The following is a 9,125-nucleotide window of genomic DNA, read 5'->3' on the forward strand; positions in this document are numbered from 1 at the left end:
GCTTGTACAAGGAATAGTGTAGCCAGCAGGACCATGGAAGTGATCGTCCCCCTGCACTCAGCTCTGGTGAGGCCGCACCTCGAGTACTGTGTTCAGTTTTGGGACCCTCACTACAAGAAAGACATGAAGGCCCTGGAGCATGCCCAGAGATGAGCAAAAAAAGCTGGTGAAGGGTCTGGAACACAAGTCTTATGAGGCAGCTGGCGTTTAGTCTGGAGAAGAGGAGGCTCAGGGGAGACCTTATTGCTCTCTACAACTACATGAAAGGAAGGTGCGGGGAGCTGGGGGTCAGCCTCTTCTATCAGATAACAGATAACCAGCCATAGAACTAGAGGGAATGGCCTCAAGGTGTTCAGAGGAGTTTTAGGTTGGAAATTAGAAGATATTTCTTCTCAGAGAGAGTAGTCAGGCATTGGAATAGGTTGCCAAGGGAGGTGGTGGAGTCACTGTTCCTGGGAGTGTTTAAGGAAAGTTTGGTTGTGGTGCTTAGGAGCATGGTTTAATGGGTGATGTTGGTGGTAGAGGGTGGTTGGACCAGATTATCTTGGAGGTCTTTTCCAACCTTAATGATTCTATGATTTTATGATTAGAGTGAGTCCAGTACAAGGTCATGAAGATGATCAGAGGGCTGGATCACCTCTCCTATTAAGACAGGCTGTGGGAGATGGGGTTTTTCACCCTGGAGAAGAGTAGGCTGCAGGGAGACCTTATAGCGGCCTTCTAGTATCTAAAGGGGGCCTAAAGGAAAGCTGGAGAGGGACACATTGACAGGGAGAGTAGCGACAGAACAAGGAGTAATGTTTTAAACTAAAAGAGGGTAGATTTAGGTTAGGTATTTGGAAGAAATTCCTTACTCTGAGAGTGATGAGGCACTGGAACAGAGTGTTGTGGATGCCCTGCTCCCTGGAAGTGTTCAAGGCCATGTTGGATGGGGCTTTGGGCAACGTGGTCTAATGGAAAGTGTCCCAACCCATGGTTGGGGGGATGGAATGAGATGATGTTTAAGGTCCCTTCGAATCCAAAGCATTCTATGATCCCATGATTTTGTATACTTCTATTTTGTGCATTTGATTAACATCTTAGCTTTAAGCTACCTCTGTTTTCTCCATTCACAGGTCTCCCCTGACAGTTTTTTGTCTCTTCAAGTTTTGGTTGTTTTTATGTCCATAGTGACATGCTAGTCTACCCAGATCAGCATACTTATCATCTTGACATGTGCTTTACAAAGTTCTTTACTGTAGCCTATACATTGCTTTTCTCTGCCATTATCATGCAGTGTTTGTTTTAGATAAGGCGAACTCACTGGGTATACTGAGTGCGTCTGTATGTTTGTCCACCAAAGAATCTGTACACCATTCCTAATGAATTTTAAATTAACAATATTAAAATCAGTTAAAAGAAAGTATGACTGCAAAATACATTTCTAACATCTCTTTGTGTTATATTTTATAAAAAATATTGTCATTGCAAATCTTGCTAAGAATAAAATGGAAGCTGAATACAAGTCAAGTTCAAAAAATAAATATTACTGCAGGCTAGCTGACTTTGGCTTTTGTTCTTGTGGAAAACCTCATGTAACTTTCTTAAGTTAAATTTATATGAAGAACCATCCAAATATTTTTTAAATTTTGTTGAACTCCCTTCATTAATCTTTGCACCTTTATTTCCCCGGGAAGGGCTATAAATCATTATATTGTATTGCTGCTATTCAAGAAGGATGCTTTACTTTAAGGAATATAATTCATCATAGAATGATGTTGTTCATGCATAACTGTCTCTCCTGGACCAAAGTAATTCAGTCCCGTAAACAAAAAGAGAAAATCAAGTGAAAAACAACATTAGATTAATTACATTGATTCTAAAGGACTACCAAATGCCACCCTTAACTCAAATTAGAGAAGTATTACTTCTTAACACAGAAATTTCTTCTTATCACTGAAAAATATTCTTTAATTTATTTTGGTAAATAAACGTTATTACGTTTATTATCTTTTCTATTCAAAGTAAAAGATAGTCCCAAACATATCTGGGTAGCTGGGCTACTCTCTGATTCAAAGAATGCATTATCAACTGGAAATTTCTGTGATTTTTCTTTGCAAAATTTTTTCACTTGACATAGCTAGGGAAAAATCCCACGGATTTGCATTATAGTCTACAGTCTGTATGTGACTTGAGAAATGTTTAATGACTTCAGGAGCATTTTAAAAATGTTCACTTTGATAAAATTTCTACCATGATTTTTGATAAAATTTCTACCATGCAAAAACTGTATGGTGCAATGGAGACTGCAAAAGCTATCTTAAAAAAGGCATACAGTTATAGGCAAGAAGTACATTGTAGAAGCTTCTCTTTCTCCCTATGGTTAATGATATACAGCTGAACTGAAAAGAAGGGTAAGTAAATGTCATTCAAATACTAGTTTATTAACAAGGTGCTTTCTGGACAATATTTGTCTCAGTCACTTAAGCATAAAGTAAAGCCTGGACTTGATATGATCAAAATTTTTAGACATGGCTACTCAAGTGTCATGAATCACAGCTATACAGTCAGTAGGGACCGTCTACTTTAATCCTTTCTTTTTCAGACAAATACGCCCTTGGAGTTTCTGCTACTGATTCAATGATGCTCTCTAATTGACAATTTAAGATTTGCAAATGCTATGTCTCTGTACATAATCCCCAAACCATATTTATGCCTCCTGTAAGTCATAGGCAGGCCAAGGACATTAAGGTCATAGTTTCAACAGACTGAGAGTTTTTTGATATATACTAGTCTCTTCGTATACAAACGGCTCAAAAAATTTCATTGGCAATGACACTAAGAAATGGCTTTGTCTGCTGGTGGGCTAAGCAATGTTCTCTCTTTTGTGGAAGAAAAATGACACTGTAAATCAGTCGAATGTGTTCAGAGCAAGAACTCACATTCACCACACTAGTACTGAAGAATGGGTCATGATTTCAGAGCTTGGTAGTAACTTCATATGCTTTTGTTTAAGCTTAAAATTAGGAACACAAAGAACCTAATTTTGGAAGCTAGTTTCTATTATTTTTCATATAAAAAACTATTAGTGCAAGTAACTGGCTTAATTTTTAGAACGTCACTGTCTAATTGTAGCTATTCCATAGAGCTACACTTTTTTTTTTTTTTTCCACTAGGAATTCATAAAAACTCTACCACTTATGGTGAACTAGTAGCTGATAAAGATAGTGATTTTACTCAAACCAGCAGGAGAATTTACCCCTGTCATAAGGACTGTGCAGTGCAAAACGAAACAATAAACAGCAAGGTATTTTGGAGGTTTATTACTGAAGTCCCTGTGGCACATCTATCAAAAAAGCTATTATAGAATAATAATGAATAAAAACAATCTCCTAATGTACTGTGGTGAAGGTGTGTTTATTTATTAATTTATGACCATCTCTACTTTTGGATTGAAGTACAGCCACAGTACAGTACAGTATTGAAGTACAGTATTTGATCTTTGAATAGTACATAAAAATATACTATTTCAGACTAGATCTGCTCATTTTAACCAAAGTTTTCAACTACAGCAGGTTAAAAAGTGCGCTTTTGGCAAAGGAACCTCACAAAACATGACACCTGGTAGAAATGCAGAGCAATATATTCACTGACAGGTCCAGAACAAGTTCTTACAGAAGTGCTTTAATATATTTGGGAAGGATTTATCGCACACAGGTATGGGGAAGAGTGAGGGATAGATTGTGCATATCGCAAGATCAAGGGGAAGTTGTTTCTTTCCTGATGCTCTGAAAGTATAGTTGTGCTCCATGCTCTGCTACTGCATTTCTTGCTCCTGAACAAAGCATTAATAAGGAATTGCAAGACCTTATTTATAGAACTCAAGTTTCTATAGCTAAATTCTATATTTAGATAGCAGGATGCTTTTTCATGGAATCCACAGTGCCATAAGAAATCAGGTCATTTATATGCCTCTAAATATTGACCTTAGGTGCTCAAATTCAGGTATGCTCAGGTTTGAACAGGTAACTGTGAGTATTAGTATTTAAAATAATTCTGCTGATTTCAGAGAAATCTTTTCTGAGAGAATTCACTCTTTTAACTTCAAGAGAAAAAACAAACAACAGCAACAACAACAACAACAACAAAACAGACAACAACAACAAAGCAGGTACCTATGTGGAGATAAAAGAAGATCATTCTGCAAATCAGTAGGGGGATGTAAATGATTTTCTTCTCCTCCATGCATGCTCACTTCCTTTTGAAAAGTGAGATGGTCATCACATCCTTCTTTTCTGATGTTCAAAAGGCATCATGTACTCCCTTATCTCTATGCACTTTCTTTGCAAAGAATAAACTTATTCCTAGCACTAGTTTTATGACTGTTTTACAAGCTTAAGTCACAGACATACATAAATATCAGTTTGTGTGCAACCACATAGCTAGTAAAAAAAGACAAAAGTATGTGCTGTCTTTGCTGTGTCCTTTGTACAAAAAGCAGGGTAAGGGACTCATATCAGATTAGTCATTATAAAATAGGTGGAAGGTATATACTAATCTTCTAGTCTCCATTTTTGATGAATGTATGTGTGCATCAAGAAAATGCATTCCCCTTCTAAAAACTGTGAAATTAATTCACTTTGGACATAGCTGTCCTGCTGTCAGATTATAAAATGCTTTTGTTGCTAACTTCATCTAGAAACCAAGCTCTGAGACAGATAACATTAGGTCATATAAATCTCCCCTGAGTTTTCTGTAGCTGATGTATCACAAAACTTCACTGTGTGAAGTGACCCCAAAACAACGTTCCGTTATAGTATTATGCCTTTCCTGATGCTTCATTGTGCTAAGAGCTCCTTTACTGCAGCTGAAAACTCAGTGCTAAAAGTTGTCTTAAATTCTCTGAATGTGGAAAATATGTTGAACTAAGAACTAACAATTCTAGCAGAAAATGTTATTTACTGTCCATTTTATACTGTCCACATAACAAATATTGTCATGGCTTTGGAGTATGTACGGAATATGTATTTGAAACATCACACATTTAGCTACACATATCCCATTAATACCAGTGGGAGTCATGCTGCTAAATCTCCATATACTTTGTGGGAAAAATACAGCTGATTATCTAATGCTGTACTCTCTCATGCAGGCTGAGGATCTTTGGTGTTGACAATGTCACTCAAAAAATGGATATGTACAACACCACTAAATTCCCAGATCCCACCTGTCATAAAACAGTTTCTGAGAGCAAACAGACATCAGCTTTTAGGTGAACAAGAAACACGTATATTTTTCTTTAATTTGAAAGCAAAAACAAGTCAAACACATTTTGCTTTTTCACTTTTCTTAAGGTACTCAATGCAAACTTCATAGAAATATTATCTGACAAATATATTGGGCATCTCTGAGGATGGGCAAGGACTATTATTACAGTTCTCTAGACAGAAAAAGAAAAGCAGAAAAGTGAAATGACTTGCTGAGAGCTTCCTAGCAAACCATATCAGAAAAAGGCTTAGGAAACAGTACTTTTGAACAGACACTTTTTGGTCGTTGCTCCAAGTGGGGTTGATCCTCATTTATAATTTAAAAAGACATGATCCAACCTTACAGAGACCTAACAGTGAGTATGATATTTTTGTTTAGCTGATGCAGCTTTCTCCTTCTGTGAACTACAGAACAAGGTCTTCCATCTGTGACTAATCTGAGAGTTAAATGTTAAGGAAAAACAGGTACTGAATGCTTTTAAGACAGACCACAAGATGCGGTGACCCAAGAGATAATCACTGAATGAGGTGAATATGTCAAATTTATTATAATAACAATTTAAAGCTAGCAAACAAACAAACAACTAGTTCTTAATGGTGATTTTTAGGGGAAAAGAATTATATATATATATATATGTGTGTGTGTGTGTGTGTGTACCTTACAATCTGCAGCCACACATAGAATATTTAAATGTAGTAGGTGCTGTCAAATCTAGTTACCAGTTCTTTTTGCTTGTCCTTCAGTTGACCTTAGAATTCCATTACAGAAAATAAATGTCCATCAAGAAATTTCTAATACACTTACAAATTCAGCTGAAACTTACACGTAACCTGCCTCCACACACAGCCTCTTTCTAGATGAGTAAATCGTAAAAGCTATGCTTACTGTGGATTAGTTAAAGAATACTAATGAAAAAACCTGAATCAGAAAAAACCTGTAAATGAAAATTCATTAAAACTGATCCTATAAAAATATTGCAATAAAGCAAATGCTTTGAGAAGTAAAATATCTTTTAACACCTTTTGTCTGCTTCTTGCAGATTATTTCAGGAATTGGAATGTAGTTCAGAATGTAGTTTTACATGAATGTTTGTGTGCATATACTTGTTTATTCCTATAAATAGATAAATGAAAGATAGAGCTTGAAACACAGGTGATTTTTGCTAGTAAATATCACCTCACATGGAATAGTGATATACATTGCCACATGTTTTCTTTAAATTTTACTCAACTGTTTACTTATCCATGGTGATTTTGAGTTGTGAACGAAGGACCCGTTTCCTGATGATTACAGTCTCTGTGGATAACTAATAAAGACATGGAAACACGTGGTGCTGAAGTCTTTTGTGGAATCAAAAAGCAGAGGAGAGAATAATGCAAAGTAGTGGTAAGTATGGTGTATTCATCTAGAAATAAAAAACAGTGTCTCCAAACTTGTGTTTTCTATGTAAGCAGAATAGGAAAATATAAGGAAAATACTGGATGCTTTATGAACTCAGAGGAAAAATAGGACCTAAATATTGACAGTTTTATATAGTTTTTCTTATTACATTTAGAGATGGTGAGAAGTTTAAAGGAGACAGTTCTCCAGAAATATTCCAGCAAACTCCAGCCCTTAGACTGTGATGATGTCTCTCACGACTCCTCTTCTGTATCTCAGAATCACTCAGGGTCTCAGGATCCTCTGTTGTCAGAGGATGTAAAAACATTGGGAAGCCTAGGTGGATGAAATTTAGATTAACTTCAGGCTCTTAAAGTACAGATATTTACATCAGAAATAGTTTTCTGGATTCATTTTAAACTAAATGAGGGAGATTGTTTTGCTATCATGTATCTGGATTGTGGCCAAAATATTTTCGTATGCAAATACAGATCAAACAAGTAATAACTGCAAAAAGTTTGGAAGGAAAACTGGAAGTAACTGGATGAGGACCTCTGCTTCTCAACCTCTCAGCTGAAATGTTGTATCAGGACTAAAACACATTTGTAAGTTTTCCAAGCGTATTCAAAGTCAAAATGTAGATTAAATCATTTCATATTGATTAGGAAAAAAAAATTAAGAAAAAAAATGTTTCATCTGTATCAATGGCAGTAGCTTTACCACTGTGCCTGAGTCAGCCAACGCTTCTCCTTGTGTTTTACAGGGTCACTCACAGCACCATTACCACTAATGTCCTGAGTGTCCCCAGCCACAGTGACTCCTCTGATTACCTCCCTTGGTAAGCTATTTTACTGTCCAATTGCTCTCACTTTTTCTGTTTAATTTGGGACTGAACAGCATGAATTTTCAGTTCCAATGACTTGTTTCCAAAAGAGAATAGCTTTGTGGTTTCCATGCACAGACAAGAAGTAATACTAGCAAAACACTGCATTTTATGAAGACTTTTTTTTTCTGCCTTGCAGGAAAAACATGATTTATTTTTATTTTTATTTATTTGTTTTTCACACTGATGTACCAGAAAAAATATTTTAATTGAAGTTCAAAATATAGTATCAGAAAATTGGAAATTTAACATTAGTACAGCACAAAAACAAGGCTTCTCTTGACTCTGTTCTACATTGCTTGAGAGTATTTTATACCTGCATCACCTTAATTTCTTCTTATTGTTTTATGGTCAAAAGTACGACCAGGATCGAGATCCCCAATCCTTGTTGCTATGCGGGTATCTGTGGTCCATGATGCACACAGTTTATGTAAAGAGCTACAAAACCTGATAATAATATTATTTTTTTATTTTTTTTCCCACACCAAATGTTAAGTCACACTGCCTACCCCAAAACAGACATTTTTTTCTCTGTTTTTGAGGGGACTGGAATATCTTGAATTTTATTTCATTTTGTTAAGTTCTTGATTTTTGATAATAATTAAACCTTCCACAGTATGACTAAAGTCTAGACAAATGAGTCCAAACAAGCCCAAATTTTCACCAAAACACCATTCAGACTTTGTTTGTTTTCTGACATGTAAAAGTTTCATCTATCAGTTTTCAGAATATTCTTCACTTCCATGATTCATTCAGAACAGTGATTCAATCACTTCCCAGATAGACTGTCAAAGAATTTCTAGGGATAAGGTACCTTCTGCAAAGGTCTGAGATTCCACAGATGTTCAACCAGTGCTGGACTGCAGAGTAACTTTTGATACCTTATGTCTTTCAGCTATCACTTATTACTTTGAGGAATGGTCTTGAACATAAAAAGAAGGCAAAGAAACTGTTTATCCAATTTTCATATTTGAAATATCTGAACCTTGGAGTTTGGCTATTTACTGTTCATACGGTACTAATGCTACAAATAGATGACTTAGAAAAATCTTTGAAAAATAAAACGATTGATGAAACATTCAAGTATTACTTTGCTGATGCACATATCACAAAAAAGCAGACATAAATATTTAACACATAATTATCAATAATTTGTATTATTTTTTTTTCCTGTGAACACTCTGCTTATTTTTAAAGTATAAGGTAAAACTTTTTTTTTTTTTTTTTCCCAAGTTGCAAGCAAAATGTATAAGAACTAAAGGTGTGTTTTGAATTCTCTAATCACTTATGGATAAGATTGGTATATTCTCCACATCCTGTTTGTCTGTACTTTATCAAGACAGAAATCCTAGGAGGTTGCCACCACAGTTTTTTACATGTTTATCTTGGGCTGCCCTACGTGGCCATACACATTCCTTCACTGACTAGAAAAGAATCCCAGGTGACTAGATTCTAGATTAGATCATGCACCCAATTTACAGATGTCTAGCAGCTAGGAGTGAGGTAGAACAGACTTACTGGAGTCTGGTGTGGATGGGGTCCCTTTTCTGCTGCATGAGTGGGTTTTGGATAAAGCCATAATTCTGCTCAGGCCCTTAAAATGATGCTTGTGTTG

At 35.9% G+C, this 9,125-nt stretch overlaps 1 long non-coding RNA gene across 1 annotated transcript; it reads left to right on the top strand.

Annotated features, from left to right (window-relative positions):
- Positions 1-2,975: 2,975 nt before the first annotated feature.
- Positions 2,976-8,542, top strand: LOC125181096 (uncharacterized). Its single transcript, XR_007160129.2, has 4 exons — positions 2,976-6,633; positions 7,119-7,232; positions 7,391-7,465; positions 8,406-8,542. It is a non-coding gene; the product is annotated as an uncharacterized lncRNA (long non-coding RNA).
- Positions 8,543-9,125: the final 583 nt, after the last annotated feature.

Source organism: Anser cygnoides, chromosome Z, assembly GCF_040182565.1.
Source record: "Anser cygnoides isolate HZ-2024a breed goose chromosome Z, Taihu_goose_T2T_genome, whole genome shotgun sequence".
Taxonomy (NCBI): Eukaryota; Metazoa; Chordata; class Aves; order Anseriformes; family Anatidae; genus Anser; species Anser cygnoides.